The sequence below is a fragment of the Dermacentor andersoni genome, chromosome 7, assembly GCF_023375885.2.
Source record: "Dermacentor andersoni chromosome 7, qqDerAnde1_hic_scaffold, whole genome shotgun sequence".
Taxonomy (NCBI): domain Eukaryota; kingdom Metazoa; phylum Arthropoda; class Arachnida; order Ixodida; family Ixodidae; genus Dermacentor; species Dermacentor andersoni.
Genome location: NC_092820.1, coordinates 113,489,730 through 113,514,008, shown reverse-complemented (window position 1 = coordinate 113,514,008; position 24,279 = coordinate 113,489,730).

Sequence of the window (24,279 nt, the reverse complement as noted above, 5' to 3'; positions counted from 1 at the left end):
TTTACGAAATTCTATCAAATAAACCGTATATTTTATTCATAACAGTGTTCCTCCTTGAATTAAGCTCGGCACAGTCTCGGATTGAATAACAAGCCTCTCGTTCCACGGGAGATCCCTGCTCACGAGTACGCGAAGCCAGTGTCTACCAGAATGGCTAAATATCGTTCCAGATGCTTTAACACTTGCTTTTTGCCATTGAACCGTAGGCCATCTTAAATATTTGGTGTCGAAGACCGAGGAACTTCTACCCGAAATCACAGAAGTCTACAAGTGAACTGACCAGCATGGTCAGGCTGAGATCGAAGCGGCAGTCGAGACGATGCCTGTGCACCAGCATTATCGACAAGACAAGAGTTATTCTTGACGAAGAAAGAGCCGCGTTAAATCAGCTCAACGCTAATTTCCGACGTCTCAAGGTGAAGAGCTGAACCAGATCAAAGAGGAGCTAGAGAGTCACGTACCTGATTAAGCAGCATTGCAGCAGCAAATGCAGCAGCATTGTGATGCCCGAGGACAACGCTACCACCGTAGCTAGGGAGACGGCTTTCAGTCCACGTCATCAACATCAAATTTTCAGATTTCATCGGTTTCCAGTACCCCGGGATCCTCTGGAACCAAGCTACCCATGCTTAAAACATTGAATTGTGGAGTTTTACGTGCCTAAACCAGGTTCTGGTTATGAGGCACGCCGTAGTGGGGGACTCCAGAAATTTGGACAACCTGGAGTTCTTTAAGGTGTACCTCAATCTAAGTACATGGGTGTTTTAGCATTTCGCCCCCATCGAAATGCGGCTGCCGTAACCGGGATTCGATCCCGCGACTTCGTGCTTAGCAGCCCAACACCTAGCCCCTAAACAACAACAGCGGGTTCAACCCAAGCTTACTATCATCCATTTACTGATGACCTGTGTCGATGGATCAACTCCTGGGAACAATTCAACCAGATGATTCGCACAAACAGAAACCTCGGTGCGACGGAAAAATTCAACTACCTGAGGTTCTTCTTAGAGGCGACGTGGCCTCAGTTATTGAGGGCCTGCCAACCACAGAAGCTTGCCACAAGGACGCCATTGACATACTCAAGAAGCGCTTCGGTGATAGAACGAAACTGGGGTGCTTCTCAGGATTCTGATGTTGCTTTCGGCCCGTTCAAGTGACCCGGCAGCTCTAAGCAAGCTGTATGACCAGATCGTCATCCAGAGACACCTGGGGTGAGCAAGACGTCCTTTTCCTCCAGGCTGTACGACCTGTTGCTTCGGGCTTTAAAACACGCCCTAATGCCACAGTATCAGTAGTGTTGTGTCATACGGACGACAAGTAAGGCAGCGCCTCCGCTGGAGCTTGAACTCCTAAATAAGTTCCTGTCCATGAAGTCGGAGAGCTTAGAGCAAAAGAGTTTGTGAATCATCCATGGAGAAATAGCCGTATTGAGAATGCGCAAAACAAATGTCGCTATATTTGTTGCCCCATATCTACGTCTTAAGTTCTCCATAACCACACTAAGAAAGTACCTGAGAAATCCGTGTTTTGTAAATCGAGTCAACGTTCTACGGAAGACTGGTCGCACAATTTCCCACTATAGCATAAGAAACACATTTTATCTGGAGACATGACGTGCTTAAGAAGCACGACTAAAGGTCATAGAGCATGTTATTGTGGACGCAAGGTTACGTGTTCTACCTGCCAAGGAATTTATGGGACGAGAATGTCTGTGATCCGCAAAAAGCAAGCCAGAAGACTCGTGGAACTGGCTGAACAAATGCTAGAATAACAACTAGCAATCCAAACATAAAAACGCCTGTGCGCGCATCTCTAGGGAAAAATCGGCACACCTTTGAGAATTCATCGACAAGCGTTCTCTTGCGGACGTTCCGCGCTTTGGCAGCAACAGATGTCACATGTCGATGTGCCAGAGGTGTCACAGACGGAGGCAGTCCGCTCACGTTCGTCACAGAGCGGCTGTCACGATAAGTGAAGTTGCAGTGTGTGGGCTCTGCCTTCATTCCGCTATACATGTTTTCAAGCGCGTCGAGTCTGGCAGCGCCGAAGCGGCGAGTTGCGCAGCTCCATCTGCAGAGAAAATCCTGAGACAAGGAAGTTGCCTTGCAATCGATACAAATTCCACACATTTAGCAAGATATCTAAGCAAGTACAACTAGCTCACCATTCGTCATGGCAATTCAGACGTCTGGAAAGGTCATCGCTGATTAACCACTGTGCAAATTTCTTGTCGGGGACACAGGAATACGCGTTCTCATCTGTTTCGACCCAGCGTGTACTGCGATGACTAGAGAGGTCACTGAATGATACAGAAATGAGACACTTATTCATATGAACGCTAAACTAGGGTGGATGTTTCAAGGCAACACCAGCTGCAAGACATCGGATATGACAGCTTCGTGGATCCTAGTCTGCTTACTGAAAACCAGTGTATAAGAGAAAGACAAAGTTCTCTGCTAATTTTGGGACCTCGAGAGTGTGAGAATACCAGATGCCCTCGACACTGAAAGCAAGCTCAGTCCAGTTTTGAAGCAATTAGAAGATATCAGTCTTCGGGACGCAAGATACGAAGTGACATTGCCGTGCAAGGAAAACGTCGCGCTCTAGGAAAACAAGCAAGGCGCAATATGAAGACTCAGGAAACTCCTTTTCCGACTGTCGAGGAAGCAATACCTTTAGAGGCGTATGGAAACACTACACGGGAGTACCTGCGAACTGCACATGCGGGTATTTTTGAAGAACCACCCCTGGATGCGACAAATGTTTATTCCTTGCCGCACAGGGCAATCATCTGAGAACACGCACTAAACACAAAGGTCATAGCCGTTTTCGACGCTTTTTCGCAACCCAAAGGGCACTTATCAATAAATGAATGTCTTGGAAAGGCTGAAAGCCTGTACGAGGATCTCGTGAAGCTAGTATTGCGCTTCAGAATTCACCGTATAGCTTTGGTTGCTGTCATTGAAAGAGCATTCCTTCAAATCTCGATTTCAGAGAAATTTTGATAGAGACGCCTTTCGATTCCTCTGGTTTGGAAAAAATTGGAAATTCAAGATTGGAGAACGACGCGAGTGCCATTCGAAATAACATATGTAGCCATTTCCTACTCGCTACACCTACACTTCATCAGCTAAAGAGCGTGCCTTTAAGTAGAGTGAGTGCCGAGTAACTTCTCAGCGAGTCAGATGATCTAGTGACTGGAGCCGAGTCGGATGAATAATTCCTTCAAATCTGTCGAGAAGCCAAGCATATCACGCAGGAGGCAGGAATGACTACAAAAATGGGCAACCAAGTCGGATGACATCATTACCGCATTGGAACATGAGAAAGAGTCGGCCGGCAAAGGACTGGCGGTCCTCCACAAGACAAACGTTAAGGTACTTGGAATCACATCGAATCCACGCGCAGAGACTTTCACTTTTTCTTCGAGGAGCCTTCTCAAAATTATGATAGAAAGTGTGAAACCAAGCGGTTTGTTTTTCAAGCTGCTTCACGGACATTGGACCCGCTGTGATTTGTTGCGTTATTTATAATTGACATGAGAGTCTCACATAAGCTGCGGACACATGCGACAGGCTGGGACGAGCAGGTACTTTAGGACCTGCAAGAAGAAAAGCATGAATGGGTGTGCAATACCAGTCTTGCAGAATGTTTCCATACCGCGTTTTTTATAAGCGGAATCAAAGAGCTCCGAGTGCTACAGGTCCACATATCTTGCGGCGCCAGCCTTTCGGCGTACGGCTCACTGCATTACGTCGTACTGAGCGGTTCAGCTAGGCCCGAGTTGCTTATCGCAAAAGTGCGTGTGACATTTATCCAGGCAACCCTACCACGGCTCGTACTTCTAGGAGATTTACCTGAGCAAAAACACTTTAATACGTCTTAAGTGCCCGCACTGATTTCGAGATTCAGTGTACAATGTGGTCGCATTCTAGATTCACGCTGTCTTGGATAAAAAGAGACACAAAGAAGCGGAAGTAATTTGTGTCGAACAGAGAGAGTCTAAGAGATCAGAGAAGAAACCATCCTTCTATGTGGAAGTACTGTCCGGGACAGGCGAGTCCAGCAGATCTACTGACAGACGGAGTTTCAATCAATAAACTATTGTCTAACAGTACTGTAGCAAGTAGATGACGCCCCCTCGGACATAATCTTGGTTCACCCGCCAAGCTCGGCGGCCTGCTATAGCTCGGCAGGCAACAGTGGTCACCCGCACCACAATAAACACCGACGAGCACGGCAGCTCGCCGGTCAGTAATCATTCAGCACCACCACTCTGCGGGGCGTCCGTCTATAGGAGGGTGCCAGAAGCACCCTCCGATAGACGGTCACGAGTCAGTCACGAGGATCCCATTTTCGTCGCCAGTGTCACGATCCACCCCGGGTCGTGAACAAGGGAGGGCTTCTGGCACCCTCCGATAGACGGACGCCCCGCAGCGTGGTGGTGCTGAATGATCACTGACCGGCGAGCTGCCGTGCTCGTCGGTGTTTATTGTGGTGCGGGTGACCACTGTTGCCTGCCGAGCTATAGCAGGCCGCCGAGCTTGGCGGGCGAACCAAGATTATGTCCGAGGGGGCGTCACCTACTTGCTACAACCCCTCACCCCCAGTTTGTTTGTTAAATAAAAAACAAACGTCCAAGTTCACACTATGAGGCTCTGCCTCCACCCTAGCTGGGTCGACGGTGCCTGCTACCCAGGCGAGTAACGGTCTGGTGGCCTCCGCCGTCGAGTACTCCGCCTGGGCACCGGTGTTGACGGGTCGGGTGTGGCGATGCCGGGTGCTGCCTGGGCTAGCCTCGCTCCATCCGGAGGGTCCGTAGTGGTCGGCCTCGTGAGTGGTGCCGAGCTCGACACCGGTCCAACGGGTGCCGCACCACTGGCTACGGTTGCCGCCTCCGAGGTAGGTGGTACTCCGCTAGAAGCGACTGGTGCTGCCGCTAGTCCTCCTGCGGGTTGGAACTCAGTGGCAGTTGAGGGTGCTGGCCAGGTCCCGAGGCGAGGTCTGACATGGTGGGCGTGTCTGTGCCACATGGCCCCATCTGGCATGCGGACGAGCAGCGATGAGGCGCTGGCAGGAGACACCACCTGTCCGGCAGACCAGGGTGGGCTAGGACGGAAGTTCCTGGCGACAACTGGAGCTCCCGACTCTGGCAAAGGCCCGGGACGGCACCCTTGGTCAGCAGCCAGCTTCTGATTCAGCTTCTGCGTCTCTGATTGAGCCTTGCGCAGCTTGCGCTTGCTGCGGGAGACCTCGCTCTTGAGTTGCCTGTTGCGGCTCTGCAGGCTCGTTATAATGTGCCGCATCTCCCGGTTGATTGGCTGAGCCTGCTCGCTGGACACCGACGACGCCTCAAACTCAGTGCGTAGATTCTCGTACTCTCGACGAATCTGCGCGATGTTGTCCTCGAGGCGGATGACCTCCGAGCGAAGCTTCTTCTGGACAACGAGCTCCTCGCTTTCCATCTGCTCAATGTGGCGAAGGTGTGAGTTTTTGGCTGTCGGCAGCAAGGAGCGACACTCGTCCAGCTGAGTCTTGACTTGCATGCTCACATTGTACAGCACTGAGAACTGGCTCTGCAGGCACTTGTACTCTGCCGTGCTCACCACCAGGCTCTCGGGCAGCGACCGCAGCTCTATCCGCAGCCGCTCCACCGTCTTCAGGGCCTCCTTGTGGTCAAGCTGAAGCTGCTCCAGCTCCAGCAGCCGTGCCGATACCAGCTCCCGCTGTTCCTCGAGCTGGCTCTGCAGGTCCTCCAAGCGCAGGGAGGCTGCTCCGCCACCACCGCCACAGCCCCCAAAATCCACATGTAGGCGAGAGCAGGGTCTCTGCGGGAACGGCCAGGGGGTGCTTTCCACATTACGCGATGCTCGCTGATGCTCCTGGCAGATTTGGCAGCTCTGCATCACATGCAAGCTGGCTTCCGGGTACTCTGGCAGACGAATGCCCAGTACATGAATCCAGTTTCGGCCCAGCAGCGTCGGCGACGACCCCTTCGTTAAGTAAAGGGGAAGGGTTGCCTCCCTGTCGCCAAAACGAACGCTGACCTGTGCCTGACCCTGGACCTGGGAGAGTTGCCCGGAGGAGCTGCGCAGCATCACGCCCGAAGCCTCGACGAACACGCCGGGGAAAGTCCGCTTGAAGAGCTTCCCGGCCATTACAGACACGCTGGCCCCCGTGTCCAGCTCCATGGAAATGGGGTGCCCGCAGATTTCGACGGTCAGCATGTATGGCGGCACACACGACGGTACAAAGCCTGTGTGCCACATGTCGAAAATCGGCGGGTCCTCGGCCACGACGTGGAGCCTGGCCGCGGAAGAACTTGAGCTTGCTGCCACATGCCTCCGCCACGTACCCTTGCGACGGCTACCCTGGCCGCGGGCTTGTGTTGTACTTGGGCTTGAATCAGGCTGCTGCTTGCTGTTCGTCCTCCCACTTCGGCATACACGTGCCAGGTGCCCAGTTCCCGCACGTAAAGCATTGTGCTTGAGAGAACTGGCACTGTGAAGGGGAGTGGGCACCACCACAGCGACCACAGGTACTGCCCTTTGTCGCGAACTTGTTGACCGCCGCTTCCGCCGACGGTGAGCCAGATTCACGGGAAATCTCGCTGGCGTCCTTGGCGGCAGCTTCCATTGCCAGCGCTGCCTTCACGGCGTCGTCCAGCGACGGGTCGGGAAGCTCCAGGAGTCGCGTCTGCATGGCGGGGTTGTTGATTCCGCAGACGAAACGGTCCCGGAGCAGCGAGTCCAGTTGGTCCCCGAAAGCGCAGGCACTCGCTAACCCTCGTAGCGCAGCAACGAATTGCCCGAGAGTCTCTCCTTCCCGGCGGCTCCGGTTGTTGAAGCGGAAACGCTCCATTAGCGTGGACGGTGCTCTGTTAAAATGCGAGCGCAGTATGGCAAGCAGCTCACCCAGCGTCTTAACGTGCGGCGTGGCTGGCTTGAGAAGGTCGAGCAGGAGGCTGAAGACGCGGGTCCCGCAGCTGGCCAGGAAAATGTCCCGCTGTTTGGCCTCGGGTGTGCCGTTTGCCCGGAAGAACACGTGGACTTGCTCCTCGTAAATTTGCCAGGCGGACCCATCTCCCTTGAACGGCTCGAGCCTTCCGTACAGCGGCATGGCGACAGCAACGGGGGGCGGTGTTTCGCCGCTCGCGGCGGCGTGGGACGCTCCGTAGGTACTCGTCGCCATCTTCGTCGCCAGAGTCACGAGGATCCCATCTTCGTCGCCAGCTTCACGAGGATCCCATCCTCGTCGCCAGTGTCACGATCCACCCCGGGTCGTGAACAAGGGAGGGCTTCTGGCACCCTCCGATAGACGGACGCCCCGCAGCGTGGTGGTGCTGAATGATTACTGACCGGCGAGCTGCCGTGCTCGTCGGTGTTTATTGTGGTGCGGGTGACCACTGTTGCCTGCCGAGCTATAGCAGGCCGCCGAGCTTGGCGGGGTGAACCAAGATTATGTCCGAGGGGGCGTCACCTACTTGCTACAAGTACATTTCCAAATTGTTACATTCAAGGTCAATAATCATGTATTACAACAACTACTAATGCGTTCAAAGACGTTATGCTATTGGGCAAGTCGTTATTACAAATGAAGCAGAGCAATATTTTCTGAGCAAAATGACATTAAGAGTGATGCAGTGTAAGCATTGTAATGAAAGGTAAAACAGAGAAATGCCTACCAGCAATGAGAAAATATGTTAAACTCTTCAAAATGTTTCGACTTTCGTACGAAAGCCTTCACAAAAAAGTAGCTGGGCAAGGCGAGCTTATGTCCTTTTTAGTACGTGACCGAGGCACCTAGCTTACGCAGGTTGAATATTGCCATCATTACTGTTTAGCTTTTTTTTTCGCAGTCTGAATAATAAGCGACTCAAGATAGTGACCGGAACACTACTTTCATTCGCGAATATGCTTGCCTTGTGCCAGTGAACCTCACGCTGAGAGGTTGCCCCGTGTTCCGCAAGTGCGTCGGAGACAAAATTCTTCTTTCTGACTTCATTCATACGCTTTTTGTGCCGTCTTTCAAAATTTCTGCTGTTGGCGACATAAACATAGTGACAATCTACGCAGGGAGTTCTTTAAAAGATGCCTGGAAACTTTCTTGAGCCAGTCATCAACGTTCACCAGTTGATGCTACAGCTTACGGGCGGGAGCGTGCGCCGTGTATACGTCAAATGTCCGCAGAAACCATGCGGAGCCTCGCGCGACGGAGTGCCGTTGCGTGCGCGCCGTTCTACGGACTGATAAAAACTACAGAGTACCCGCAAGCGGAAAGTTCTCGGCGCATTTTGAACAGGTCAGAGACACGGTAACTTTCGCTGGAGAAAATAGTACGTGCCCTTACAATCGTACATTCCTGGATACCAAGAGCGATCAGAGCCCGCAAGATGGCAGTCACAGTGTAAAGAACTGACCGGCTCTACAAGCTATGTTTTGTTGGCGTTTGCCTGTAGCGGGGCGATACGAATTCGGAGGACTCGGATACCGAGGTGGATTTCCTATGAAAAATTATTGTGTTTGCTGCAATAAAACCTGAAGCCATGAACGAGTAGAATAAGGTGACCAAACACCGTCTCATTTACCTTATTTTGGCTCGTGCATGGGCTAAATAGTTCCGCGATGATTCGTTCATAAAATACTCTTATTGTCGCTTGAGGTTCAGTTTAAAATTTCGCTTTTATTCTTCGCAGAAAAATTGATACTCGCTGACGAAGAGCTATCGCCAGAGCCATAAGCAGGCAGCCATCCTTTATTCCACCCGGAAGCGGGCACAGACTCTGGCTGTACCATTATAGTTTAGACTTTTCGGAGTTTTAATGCACGCTTAGTACATACTTGCAATGCCGCTTGTCAGTGGTCAAAAAATTAAGAAAGCTTGCACCAGAAAATCCTCTGAAAAAGAGCAAACAATCGCATCATTTGCTACTACTCTGGATATTTCTGAAGGCTCGAACGAGAGGTAACACACAACAGAGAAAATCCACGGCCACTTTGGCGTCTGTATGTGACTTTCTTTTTTCTAAAATCAAGCATGAACGGCACGTGTGCGGAGACTCAGCTGACGACGTTCTTTTCAGTGACATGACCCTCACGTACACTATCATGCGAACCAAGTAACAAAACTCAGGAAACTGCCAAACTACAACATAAATAAAAGCGCGGTCGTTAGCACCACCGAACATCCCGTTTCTATTCGAGTACAGCTCTTAGGCGTTCGTTCGTGCGGCGAGCGTCGGCGTTAACGCTAGCCATCGAGTTTCATACAATAATTACTAGAGGGAACTCCGGGGCTCCTATCGTTGAGCCACCATTGGAATGATGGGAAGTGCGTGGATTTCTTTGATCTTCGTTCCTGTGTATTCACACGTTTTTGTGGTTTCGTTTATCACGCTTTGGATGCCTCGCTTGTCGTAAATTTCAGAGCAATCTATATTATTTCTAAATGCAGAAGACGGTGCGTACGAGCACAATCACTGCTATACTCACGGACGGCTTTTTGTGGCAGTGAAGGGAAAGCTACGGAGGCAAAACGCGCACAAGGTGAGCACTCCTGGAAAGAGTCCCGTGTTTTTATCCACGTTAGTTTAAGCTCGAGAAAAGAAAACATAAACACGTTATTCGCAGCAGTTAGATAGGACAAAAGACACCAATGAACAAAAGTTTACTCATTTTGCGGCTTTTCCCTTCCGCGTCTGGGCAAACGCGAAACCGTCGCACGTGGAAGCTGCGTCGATTCAGCCTCTGTCCCGAGCACCCAAAACACTGTCAAACGCTGGCGGACTACTTGGCGCGGTAACAGATGTGCAGACGCTTCGCCCCCGTAGATTTCACCTCATTGCCACAGAAAGTTGCCCGCGAGTGTAATTGTAACTGTTCGGCTTGTCGAGGTGGCCAAATCGAAACGCGCCAAGCGCCTCAAGACACTGGCTTGCCCGCAATAAATTCATAAGGGCGTTCCATGTCGCTTGTCGATGCATGCGTCCGTGGCGTAATATTTTCAATATCCGGCTTCTGTGCTAAAGTTCCTGTGTTCTAATCCTGCCGTCGGACAATTTAAATAATGTTTCTTTAATTACTTATTACACAGCACATTGCTCAAAATGACGAGTTTACAAGGTCACGAAGCCGCTTGCAGCAAGAAGGACAAAGTAGGCAAATCCATGTACTTCCCATAGTTCTCGAGCTGGTTCAACAGCCCCCATTGCAGCTCCCGTAGGCACTATTCTCAGAGTTCCATCTACTAACTATTGTATGAAACTCTATCGTTGTAAGCGAGCGAACAAGCACACCTAAAGTGAGAACGAATGCGAGCGTCGGATGGAAAAAGTTGTGAGAGACAAGAGGTGGGGAGGAACGGGAGAAGCGGAAAGTGGAGAAGGGCATGGGGGCATCATGCGGCAGAAAGTGGAGAAGGCAATGACGAAAGGGTCGCGAGAAAAGCGGGGTATCGGGGACGACTAGGCATGCGTTGAGCGTGGAAAAAAAGCGCTCACGTAGGGTTCGAGCCCAATGCCCATGCGCTACTTCGCCTTCGGCGCCGACGCCGCTAGTGAATGCGCTCGACGCATGCCACGAGCTGCCGTGTTCACGTTTTCCTTCTGGAGAATGAGCGACGAAACCGGGTGAGATGCTTTGTATGCCACTGCTACCAAACGGGCGTAGCAGTGGCTGAGCGCCGCCACCGGGAGCACTCTGTCCGCTCAGAATGAAAGGCTCTCCTACATTATAGCGCCATATATATATATATATATATATATATATATATATATATATATATATATATATATATATATATATATATATATATATATATATATTTGTGTATGCACCCATGGGTACCTTGTGGTATAAGGCATGTTCTTTTCTTGAAATGCGCAGGCGTCTACGGCGAATCGAGCGTTGTACGCGTGTTGGGAGTGTTTTCAAGGCAACCGCTGCCAAGCGAGACCGCGGTCGAACGTACGCTTGCAATATCATAACTGCTACTTCAAACATAGAGCAACGAGTGCCCCGTCGATGATACAAAGCAGTTCTTCAAGGGCACTCTGATTTCATATCCAATTCTGCAATTCTACGCATGTTCTTTTTTCTGTACAAGGCTACTAATTCGAGCAGAAGTAATGTGAGGGTTCAAACCGCGGTATATTTGTTTTGTGTGTGTGTGTGTGTGTGTGTGGCTGCTTTTTTTTTACACTCCACATTCGAGATCGGCCCCCTGGAACTTCAGAATTCACGCCAATAAGAGCTTTGACTTGGAGAAGAATGCTTCACAATAGCAAAAGAAAATACATCAAAATAAAATATAGCTATTAGTTCCCCGTACCATATTGGAAATTACGACAGTTTATTTGTAGATGTAACAATTATTGCGGTTGACATTTTTGCTTTGCGTCGTCTGTATGCCACCCCATGCTGCTGATTCGTATCTCGAGGAACTGTATCATTTTCTGCTGTTGCATCGAGATCGTATTGTTATTATAACCGGTGATTTCGATTTGCCCAGCATAGATTGGAGGCGACTTGACTCGGAAAATCACGCATTGTGCAGTGTTGTGCTAGACATGCTTTTCGCACTGAACCTCGACCAAGTTGTGCATGAACGAACTCGCAAAAATGCAGTGACGGCTGCCTATTTGGGATTTCGCAAGACCTACGACCGCACCAAGACGCGCTGTTTCTGGCCGGGCCCTTCCACCTCTATCGCCAGATACGTTGGCTCCTGCGCGTCACGCCAGCACAGAATACGCACGGGAACCCTTCCATCCGGTCCTCTACAGCTTCTACCATATCCGCCTACCCTTTTCAAATTTCTGGCTGTAGACTCATACTGACCCCTCCCACTGACGTCCCACTACCAAAGTAGACCATCTAACGAACTACGCCGAGACAGCAGCTCTTCGCTCTGGAACTGCCTCCTAAGTCACCGAGCTTTTCGTCCACAGTATCATTTAGCGCCACGGCGTACCTTGTGCGCTCCTGAGTGACCGTGGCAAGACATTCCTATGTGCTTCGTGAAGTCTTTCAGGCCTCCGACACCGGCCATAAGACCACATCAGCGTACCATCCACAGCGAAATGGTCTTGCAGAACATTTTTATCGAACTTTGTCCGACATGACGTCTCTCTATGTTCGACGTAATCACACGAACTGAGACACCATTTTACCTTTCGTGAGGTTTACTCACAACCCTGCCGTCCAACGCGCAACTAATTAAGTCTCTTTTTCCTCGTTTACAGTCGTCCACCCATCTTCCGACTTCGACACTACTTTCAGCAACTGCTGCTCCATCCGCGTCCCTTCAAGAAGACTTTGCTCCTTGCTTCTCCCGCTGCAATGAAATTTCTCGCGCCAACACCGCTAGCATTCAAGAAAAAAGGAAAGTTTTCTAAGATGCGACGCATCACGTTGCTTCGTTCCGCCCAGGCGACTAATTTCTTTTGTGGACACCTGTTCGCGCACCGGGGCCCTGTGAAAAATTTCTTCATAAATATCGCGGCCCATATGAAGTTTCACAAAGAAACTCTGCCATTAACTGTAGCGTTGCTCCTGTCAATTCAGCTGCTGACCACCGGCGCCGCACTGCAGAAATCGTTCACGTCGCCCAGCTGAAGCCATACAATCACCGTATCTAGCCTTTCTAGCTTGCGGTCTTGCTGAGCGCTGTCGTGAAGGGTTAGTGTGAGGGCTATTTGTGCGTATTATCGTCGTCATCAGCACATGCGACTGATCGTGTTGTGCGAGCACTATTTGTGCATATAGTCATCATATAGTCATCATCATCATGCTTGCCTCTGGTAATGGGTAGTGGGCGTTGAGGACGATGGAATGGTAACTTCATTACGACGACAGAATGATCCCGCAGGAACCACGACCGCCTGACAAGCGCGGCATGATGACTATGAAGTGAATCTAGTAGCATGATTGTGGCTTCATCCCGATGACTGTATGATTACGAAGTCGTCGCGACAGCATGTGAAAAAGGAGTGATGGTGAAGGTGTGATGAGACACCATAATTCTTCGGATGCCGACGGAATTGGTTATCGACACTTTTTGCAAGAATTTCCTGCGCACCGGAGATAAAAGTGTGGCCCGTTACATTAAAAGTGGAGCCTCTTGCCCGATGATCTCTACAATGTCCCAATTGTTAGAGATTTGTTCACAATGCTGGCGGGTGCAAATCAGGCCGTTGTTGCCGGACAAGCGGTGGAGATCACACACAATGTGACTTCAATGCTGTAGACGAGCGATGCTGCTTATGTGGCCAAGTCATCCCGCTCACTATTCAAATAGCTCTCCTCGGGGCCAGTTATTACGGGCACTGGAAGTAATAGGCAATTTAAGTTGCTCCAGTAGGGAGGCTATCAAAAGCGTGAAAGAAAGGACGCAACGATGTTCTGGAGGTAAAGCTAGACAGCCAGCCCTAACTCACATATCTTTCATTGCAGACGGCAGAAAAGAAAGCAGTGGCCAATGATTTCGAGCGACTGGCAGTGAGTCTTGGTGATCCTATTTCCCAAGATATTGATGCACAAAAAGCTAATGTTATGCAAACTACTCGACTAGGTGCTGTATCATCACATCTGAAAGGTTGTGACTTACAGACTGGTGAGAAAAATACACAAATGACGATGTCTAGCTATTCGGAGGCTCCAAATTCCCCTCATGTTACCATTGCGGCTGACATTTGGGATATTCGAGATTTGGAAATAGTTGATGTAGAAGACACCACTCGGGCTCAGAAAATAACTTTCACACCATCAATAAAGAATCTATTTCATCTTCTCATCCTAATTCCAAGAAACTCCAGACAAACTTCTAGTTAAAAGAAAATAATCTAAAGAAGGCATTTCCGGCCCAGGCACACTCCTCAAAATAGGTTTGTCGAGTGTTATTCAGTGGAACTGCCGTTCTATCTTTTCCGCTTCAGCAGACTTATCTTGTCTTATTAGCTGACATAATCATGACATAATCACCTTATAACATACATGGTTAAAAGTAGAGCGAAATTTCAATTTAAAATATTACACATCATTTCGTCTGGACCGTCGTACTAAAGCTGGAGGTTTATTAATATTCCTTTCAATTAAAATTTGTAATAAGGCTAGAACCTTATTGCAAGTTGCGGCTCTGTATTGCGAAATTCTAGCCATAGAAGAAAACCTACCTGGAGGCAACTCCATTATCATTCTAGATGCGTACGTTCCTTCTGGTGTACAGGACACGCACACCCTTCATAGGGAATTTTCCAGTTGTACAGATGCCATAATATGCGTTGGACATTTCAATTGTGGGGGGGGGGGGGGGGGGGGGCTTTAGGACATATTCTTGTGGAACCATGATATGTTATTGGTCATTGGGTAACAACCTTTCTAGTGCCAGTTCAGATCGGTTACTTTTGTGCATGGCCGAACACTACTGTAGACCTTATAATGTGTAGCTCAACTCTGTCAGTATCTTGTTGGTGAACTGTTGCTAGTGTTGCAAGTTGTGATCACATCCCAATATGTTTCAATGTCAGACGCTCTATAATCTCAAAAGGTGAACCGCAAAATTTTTGATTGATTACCATACGCTTAAAAAGTACTCCCGGAGTGTTCTCCTGTCTCTGTCTGATGAATGTAGTGTACAAAAAGCAATATATATATTTATTATATATTTATTTACAGCCCGCCTACGTTTAGATAAAGGCAATACGCAGGTGGGAGCAAAACATAATCAGTACGAGAGGAACGCATTTTACGTGAATATACCCATATTCATAATAACCACTTTTCTCATAATAATAAACAGTTATTCAAGAAATTAACAGCTTATGGTTGCTATTCAGGAGCGGCATCACTACATGAAAAATAATAATTCATTGTTATATACAGGGTGTCCCCACTATCATGCAACAAGATTTAAATATATGCAAATACCACGTAGCTGGACACAACCAAAGCATTGTTGTTAGCCGTCGCTTGGAATACTCACATTATTTTTTACATTCTACCTAATTGCATATGTATTCTTATTTATTAAACAACTACTCAAAGATTATGATTACATGAAAAGTTTCAAATAGAAGATTGTAGAGCAGCGTGGAAAACTCTCGATATAGCATTCTGTTGCTCAATGCGAGCTACATAAGGTGTTTTTCTGCGCGTGATCGAAGCCCACGAATACAGGCAAAGTGCCTCGAGCTGACAGTCACGCGGCAATTATGCATGTATTTGCAGGCTTCTTTCACGCTAGGAAAAACACTTTTACGTATCACGTATTGAGCAATAGAAAGCTGCATCTGGATTTTTTCATGTTGATCTACAATTTTATCATTGACACTTTTCATCGAATTAGGATATTTGAGAGGTTAACTAAATAATTACGACTAATTACGTAATTAGGGAGGCTGCAACAAAATCTAACGTTACGTTGGTTCTGTGCAGCTACGTGGCTTTTGCATATCTGTAACTCTTAGTGTTAGTGCATGATGGTTGGGACACTATATTCACGAAATTATTAGAAATGTCTTCATTTCTCTTATTGAATTGTTAAGAAAAGAGTTATGAAATGTGTTTATTCTGTATTTACAGGCTGGAATTTTTTTTGTTACCACAGTGGGTGTAATGTAATCTGGTGCCAGAAAATAGTCGTAGCTATTAGTACCTGTCTCACAGCGCGGACGTAGCAAATCCCATCCTAAAGCTGCTTTCATTTCTCAAAAGCTTGTGTACGAGCTGTGATCATTACATACGAACCTTACTGCTTCATTCTGTAGTTTTTCGAGTCTATTAATGGCATAATCTCGATATATGGATGCGCAAATTTGGATAATTTTCTGAAAGAAACATGCGCATTTGCACCTCTTATTATTTCAATCCATGTTCCATTTTTCACACCTATTTGCAGTTTTATCTAAAGCCGTTTGCAAAGAAATTATGTCATATTCAGTAGCAATTTCTCAGGATATCACAAAGTCGTCGGCAAATAGTATTGTGGGTAATGTAATGTCCGAGGCAAGGGTGTTTATAGAGGTTAAAAAAAACGGTCTTAGCACGCTTCCTTGTGGAACGCCCGCTGTCACGGTGATTGTGACTTCGGACCAGCTTAAAGCCTAAGAGCTTATGGGACACACTATTGAAAGCTTATTGAAAACCAATTAAAACTACACCTACCTTACTGTTGTCGTCAGTGGCTTCGGATATGAAATGCTGGAATTCTATTCGTTGTGTGTTGCAGGAATAACCCTTTAGGAATCCATGGTGAGAGGGTGTAAAGAACATCTTGGAATGAACGAATGCAACTATGTAACTGTATAAAACGTGCTCGAATATTTTGCAGCATATCGACGTTAGTGAGATGGGCCAATATTTTCTGTGAGTTTTCTACCACCTGATTTGAAAACGGGGGTCACGCTTGCCGTCTTCCAATGTTTCGGAGTGATGCCTGTCTCAAGATAAGGCTTGTAGATTATCGTTGTGCGGAGCAATGATGCTACGGCACTTTTTTGGACTACTGGATATATTACATCTGGTCCAGTGGCTATTGTCGCATCTAAATGGCTCAGTAAAGAATCGATGCCACTGACATCGACTTCAGCGTCCGGCATCATACTGATGTGATTGGTGTCACTTAACTGTTAAGTCTGTCCAGCAGCTCCTTGCAAATACTTGGATCTAAAATACTGGTTGAAGCGTTCCCCCTCAGGTAGTCTGACGTCACGGTCATACTTTATATATTTAGCCAATCGTTAAAATATTTGCCATGCTTAAAAATGAGAGTGACGGATATGGAATTGACATTATTCGACCAATAGCACTGATCTTAAATTCATCATCATCATCATCATCATCATCATCATTATCATCATCATCAGCCTGTTTTATTTCCACTGCAGGACGATCTATGTCTCTGCGATCTCCGGTTACCCCTGTCCTGCTCCAACCGATTCCAACTAGCGCCCGCGAATTTCCTAATTTCATCGCTCCACCTTGTCTTCGGTCGTCCTCGATTGCGTTGCCCTTCTCTTGGCACCCAGTCTGTAACCCTACTGGTCCAACGGTTATCTAACCTGCGCACTGCATGACCGGCCCAAGTTCATTTTTTCTCTTGATGTTAATTAGAATATCGCCTATACCTGTTTGCTTTAGGATATCTTAATAGAAAGAATGTTGAATTACCGTCTTGTGAAATGTGTTGAGGACAAAAATTTGCTTAGCCATATCAAATAGTACTCAGGCCAGGACGTACAATTTGGAAAGCCAACGTGGATTTAGAAAGCGCAATAAAATTAGCACGTCCCCAAAGGCACGTTGCTGCTTTTGTTACCATTGATATTTTAAAAACTTAGGACAGCGTAGAACATAATATTTCCCGACAAATACTATGAAATCCGAAGTACCCAAATTATCTTGTGGCGTGGAGAGTCGAATTTTTTAACGGCAGGTAATTTTACACTTCTTGTGGTGGCTCCTCCTCAAGTGCTTACAAGCAGCCGCACGGTGTTCCTGAAGGAGCTGTTACGTCACCTGTATTATTCAATATTTTACTCAGGTCGTTGCCACGTCATAACATCATAACATATATATATATATATATATATATATATATATATATATATATATAGACACTACATACATAAGTATAAGTAGACGACAGAGCGTTGTTCGCATCAGAAGTAGACATTCACGCACTATATCACCGCTAGCAGACGTATTTGTCCGCCATTGGGAAACCGTTAGAAAATATTTCGCACTTCGGAAATGTCAAGCGTACAGCTTTTCTTTTTTTCTAGGCACAATCTGGTGAACATGTCACTCATCTACTCCCTCAAATACATACCACAAGTATCAAGTCAAGTATCTGCGTGAAATTTATTACGTCTCTTTTAGCTGGCGTGGCCATGTTGATTATATTGCTGAAAAAAAGGAGTGTGGGCCGTTTGAACAATAGGAAAGCTTTGCAACAGGTGAGCAGGAATTAAAAGACACTTGCTTATTATGATTAAAGATGCATATATGCCCTCTTTTATAATTTAGATGTTTCTTGTATCTGCAGCATCTTATAAATTTTGTCCTTTTGGAACATAAAGCTCTCCGGCTCAGCTGGGGATTACCAAAATTTGTTGCTGCACCAGACAATAAGGTTACCATCTATATTGTGCAGATTTCGTTCGCTAACGGTTCAGATAATCCTAAAATGTACGAAGGACCAATCAGAAGGTTAAAAGCCATTTTATTTATCAGCCGGCGTAATGTCTTGCAGTTCATTGGCCATAATTTTATACACGACATGTAGTCTTCGTAAAGAACCTGTTTGAACCTTTAATGTACGCATCACTGACAGACAAATTATTCGCCGTGCCCAAGAATCACTAGAGGTAATTTTTCATAAAGTCTATCCGCCTAATGCTAAACATGTTTCATATAGCGTTTTAGATCGGTTGTTACACCATCATTTTACAGGTCCAGTGATATATACTCTCATTGCCACAGATGCATCAAAATGTGAAGGAAATTCGGGTATTGTCAGTTTCCTCCTAGCTCTTCAGTTGGCTTTCTCTCTTTTTCATTCTGATTTCATCCAAGCATTACTGTCTGAATTCCTGGCAATAATATCAGCCATCAAAAATATATGTCCCACATATTTATCCGTAGTCCTAATATCTTATTTTTTTCTTCTGATGTTCATCACTCTCTGCTCATAGTGAATCTCACATCTTACACACAGTCCGTTCTCTTGTACCTGCCCCTTTAAAACAATAGGAACTTTTTGTGCGCCAGGACATAATTAAGGGATTACTTATGAATGAAATGGCAGACAGGCTGGCGAGAGCGCATCTCAGTGGTCCGATTCTCTCGGTACAATAAATTAAAAATTAAATTATGGGGTTTTACGTGCCAAAACCACTTTCTGATTATGAGGCACGCCGTAGTGGGGGACTCCGGGAATTTGGACCACCTGAGGTTCTTTAACGTGCACCTAAATCTAAATACACGGGTGTTTTCGCATTTCGCCCCCATCGAAATGCGGCCGCCGTGGCCGGGCTCGGTACATCCAGAATTAACATTGGTAATACAACTATATTAAGGTCATAAGCTATCATACCTTACTTTTTAAAGCAAGCTATAACTATTTTCGCAGAGTATCGATGCCTGCAATTCCCTTGGGGCAGAAATTTCTATCGTACTCATAAAACTGAGGGACCCTTCACTTGATTACGGTGTCTTTTCTTAAAATTTTACTTACCAAAGGCTGGTCTGGCGCCCCTCCCAGTTGTGTCCTTTTGGCAGCGAATATGCTATAATTGATCGTTTGTTATTCTGTAGACGAATTACGCACGAACGGAAAACAAATCAGAAACAACCTTTAGAACAATTGGTGTAAATTTTGCATTTGCTAAAATTCTTTCACTGGGAACCTAATCTCTTCCCGTAAAAACAAGGATACTTGTTCAGACGTTGAAGGAGGAGGAGGAAATAACTTTATTGAGTCCTGAGGGAGCCCTCCCTTGCCACTCTTGGTTTAGTGGTCGGCAGGGGCCACGGGCCGCACCCACGTTGGGACGGGAAGCGCGTGAGCCTCCGCCCTTTCGTGAGCCGTCTGGACGGCCCGGAGCTGGGTCTGGTGGTCGTCGCTTCGCAGGGCGTCCACCCAATCTTCTTCTTTACTGAACACGGTGCCACTGAACGCGGAGCATTGCCAGAGCATGTACGCTAGCGAGCAGTACGATTCGCCACAATCCGGACATTGCGGCTCTACCTCCGGTGAATAAAGGCTCAGTCAGCCTCTCGAAGGAAACGCCCCTGTCATTCTGAATATCGCGGCATTCTGAATATCGGTGACTGTGGTCTAGTGAGCTTAGCGTGGGGGAGCGGGAAGGTCCTCCTCCACAGCTGATAGTGCGTTGTTATTTCGTTGAAGGTGAGCAGCGCGTATCGGTGCTCCCCTCCCTCCCCGCCGCTTCGCTCGCCACGATCGCAACGGTGCGTAAGTCCTCACGCGCGGCCGTGCGCCAGCTCGTTGGCGTTGGGAAAGTCAGGGTGCACGTCTGCCCCCACGTGGGCCGGAAACCATTTGACGATGTGATGACCCGCGCCTCTCTCGTTGCCGAGGACGGCCGCCGCTTCCCGCGATATCGAGCCCGAGGCGAATGCTCTGGCCGCCGATCGCGAATCCGTGTACACGTAAGGACGCTCGGGGTCCCTCATTGCCATGGCTATTGCCACCTGCTCGGCCACTTCGGACGTTACCCCCCTTGACCGATGAAGCGTTAATGATTGTCCCATCCCAGCGTATCGAGACGGCCGCGTACCGGTTGCTGCGCCCGTACTGGGTCGCGTCTACAAATTCTGCCATGCCCGGGCAGTTGGCGGCCGATTTCAGCAGTGCTCGGGCCCTCGCCTTTCGGCGCCCCTCGTTGAATTGCGGGTCGACGTTTCTCGGAAGCGGTTCTACCTTGAAAGTGCCCCTGACCACCGCGCTGAGCGCAACCTTGCGTGCGTTGCACTCTGCCTCTGCATTTATGTATGCTTCTTCTAGGATGCGTCTGGCCGCCCTTGTGCTCGACAGCCGCACGGCCTGTGCTTTGGTCTGTGCTTCAATGATGTTTGCTAGCCAATTGTGGACCCCTAACCGATCGAGACGTTGAAGAGGTTATGGCTCTTTAAAAAGGCTTATAAGTAAACTTATAGTTATTAGTCTATTTTCTAATTTCTTATTCTCTCTTAACTATATTAGTTTGGTTGACGCAAATGCTAATCGCCTCCTAATTTCACCGGCATAGTGGTCAATCCCCAATGGTGGGTGTGAGGCAGTGACAGAGGCCAAACAAACAAACGGAATGATATTTGAGTGACGGCGATCATGTGGCGCGGACTGAGTGACGACGACAAAGTTAGTGACAATGACAGATCGACGACGGCGGAACAGTGACAATGGAACTACGACTACTGAATGACTACAACTACATAACTATGAAAGTATGCCACTACGAAGTCGTTCCGACGGCATGTGCAGGAGTTACGACGGACTAACTCCGGAGCGGCGACAACTGAGCGACGACTACAGAATTACGGTGCGAAACAATGGCGATGACAGAGTGATGGCGAAAGGATGGCGGTGGTGGAAAGATGACGATGTACCCGCGAACGCTTGAGGACGACGCCTTGACCACGACAGGATGATGACAGCAGCATAACGTTGATGGCATGCGCACAGCTGCATGATTAGGACGGGGTGGCGGCTGCAGGACAATTTGAAGATGGAAGAATGAAAATGGTGTGACGACGACGAAGTGAAGAAAATGACATCTGAATAACGGTATTATACAATGTCTAATAGCGCAATAAAACCTGTTCGGGTTCGCGCCATCAAACCTTTGTGCGTCATTTGGGGATATAGAATCACTGGACCATTTGCTCCTCCGTTGGCGAAGAAAGACCTACAGAGCAGCCCCAATCGTGTATGGACCTTCCTCTATCGGTGATTAATGCTTTTTTGTGCAAGCACCATTGGTACAGCGCGAGAGAAAATGTGCGAGATTGTGCGTGAGTACATGCTTTTCCTCGAAAGTGCAACCTTTTCCTGATTATTAGCATTAGACCGCATGTTTTTCAAAATCAAGCTGCTTTTAAAAATATTGGCATGAACGCTTTTCAAAAAATAAATAATACTGAAAATAAAACAGTATTTATAATCTATATTTATCTAAGTACTGTCTAGGGATAATCAAAATCACTTCAAGAATCTTGGATGCACTCTAAGCGAATATACGCCAAGAATGCATTCACAAGCGCTTAAAAATTTATTGGGGCACTTCCCGAGTGTAGGAAATTTAGCCGCTGAATTGGTCGTTGCCATTCAAACTTCTTTCCTTGATCAGCCCAATTTGGTGAAAGCATTGCACAAATTCTCAGAGAATTCACGCAGCGTACAGGTATGAGCAAGCGCGGCACTTTTCTCGTCCGTGAGCTCCGGCTTATCCACATTATTCTACGTTCTCAGAGCCTTGAGACGAGCGTCGATGTCCCAAGCGCGTTGAGGCGCGACGTCCTCTTCGCTTTCTTTTGCCTCCTCTTGAACTCGTGTAAGGCTCACTGTGTGCTGCGCTGGTAATACTTTCATTCTTAATCAGGCTTCTCCGAGATACGTCAGGGCGTCGGTGGCGCTTGACAACGCTTGCCTCGTCTTTCCGGTCGAACGTCCCGTTGAGTGCGGCACGAGCTGTAGCATTGGGACCGTGGCTGTAGGGCGAATACAAGTTAAAATTGACGCTCGCACCTCGCCTGTCCCATCTGTTGTCCAGGTGCAGCACGGGCTCTGTCCATGGGCGCATGGCAGTCTCCCCGTCAGTCATGTCGCCCTGCCCGCGGCGCGCCCTCACGATTGTCACCAGAGCACCGATCGCACCGCCAAGGAGGATGCCCACGACCACAATTAACAAGAGGATGACCAGGCTGTAGCGCTGACGTTTGCTACCACTGACGTCATAGGGTCGAGTGGCGAACATGTACCTGGTGGAGTTGAACTGCCACTCAGGGTCCGGCCCAATGCGCCACGCAGGAGACCGGTACGGAGTAGGGGTCATGAGAGGGCCCGTCGGGACACCAGAGGGGAGCAGCAGTTGGCCTTGTGACGCCATGAAGAACGCGGAGAGCTGGGTTGCCGGTAACCTGCAGAAGCTCGCACGGCTCACAAAAATCACCTGTGATTTCTTTTTCTTCTTCCACCTTGTTCCACTGGAAAGCTATGTGTTTGAGAAATAGTGTGAAAACTAAACGGCGGCAAAAGTAAAAGGAAGCGACAAAAGGAATAGTGGCAACGAAATAATATGAAAAGGGAGAGCTGTTTACAGCAATAGTTTAGGAAGAAATGTAAACACAAATTTGTACGAGTCGGTAGACAGTATGAAGAAGATGATGCAACTTGCAAATCGGAATAGTTTTGCTAGAACGAGAGGCACTACGTCTGTGCTTAGGCCTTCCAAAATACGTTGCAAACGCCGTATTATACCTGGAAGCAAGACTTCCACCCATATTATGCCGATTTCACCTTGTGACCGTTCAGACCTTCTTAAGGCTATATGATTCACCCTTAAACCATCCTCAAATTATTTTCATCTCCGATCCAGAATTATTTTTTCCTGTTCATTGGCCCAGGTTTCATACACAACAGATTATATTTGTGCAAACATCACTTGAACCACTAAATGTGCAAATTCGTGATGTGCTTCCTAATAATACGCATTGAAATTACCCAGAGATAAGGTTCGATGACATTTTCCCAAACAACGCGAAACAACTCCGTTACGGCATCTTAAACACCATGTTACCAGACCACCTAAGCACCCTAGATACAAACATTATCATTGCAACAGATGCCTCACAGTGCGAGGAAAAAGCTGGCATTGGAATATTTTGTCCTGCACTTGATTGGTCTTTTTCTTTAAGATTGCCTGATTTTGTGCCTATTTTTCTGGCTAAGTTGTTAGCAGTAATCCTAGCTTCACGTAAATTAGACCAAATCATTACAACAGCTGTTATTCTTACTGACTCCCTTTCTGTATGCTCTTGCCTTACCGCTACTAATGAGTCACCCATGCTAAAACTCTTCCACTTGCTAGTTCCTGCCCATGTGCAATGTGTTCATTTGATTTGGGTGCCTGGTCATAAACGTTTGTTTTTTTAATGAAACTGCCGATTCACTGGCAAATGCATCACTATCCGGCCCTGTTCTTCCTATTCTACCAGTGACAGCACAGATCACGGCGGCAAGATTTCGAATGCGATCAATTAGATTAGCCTTATCAAACCCACATTTGACAGCTTCTCCAGAGTATAAACACCTGGCATTTCCCTGGCATAGCGAATCTTGTTACACAAAGATGCTTGAGGTCTGCCTCACCAAATTACGCTGCCGCATTCCCTCCCTAAATTTCTATTTACACAGGTCGGGTTTGGTTCCTTCCCCCCTCTGTTCTTTTTGTGATGAGGAGGAGACGATACAGCACTTTCTTCTATCTTGTCGCCGCTTTACTGCGTTAAGAAAAAAATTTTTGGAGATACTTTTTCGAAGAATTGGCCTGGACTTGACAGAACCTGCAATTCTTTCGTTCGGGGCGTCCACCTAGGGATTCAGCCACAGGGATGCATGCTTCACTGTCCAAACATTCCTCACAGAATCTAAACGAATGCCCGGCTAAATTCTTATTTCTTTTTTTTTTTTTTTACTTTTAAATTAATTATTACTCATTCAACATGACATTCCTGATTTTTGTTCCTGATGAACAGGTAA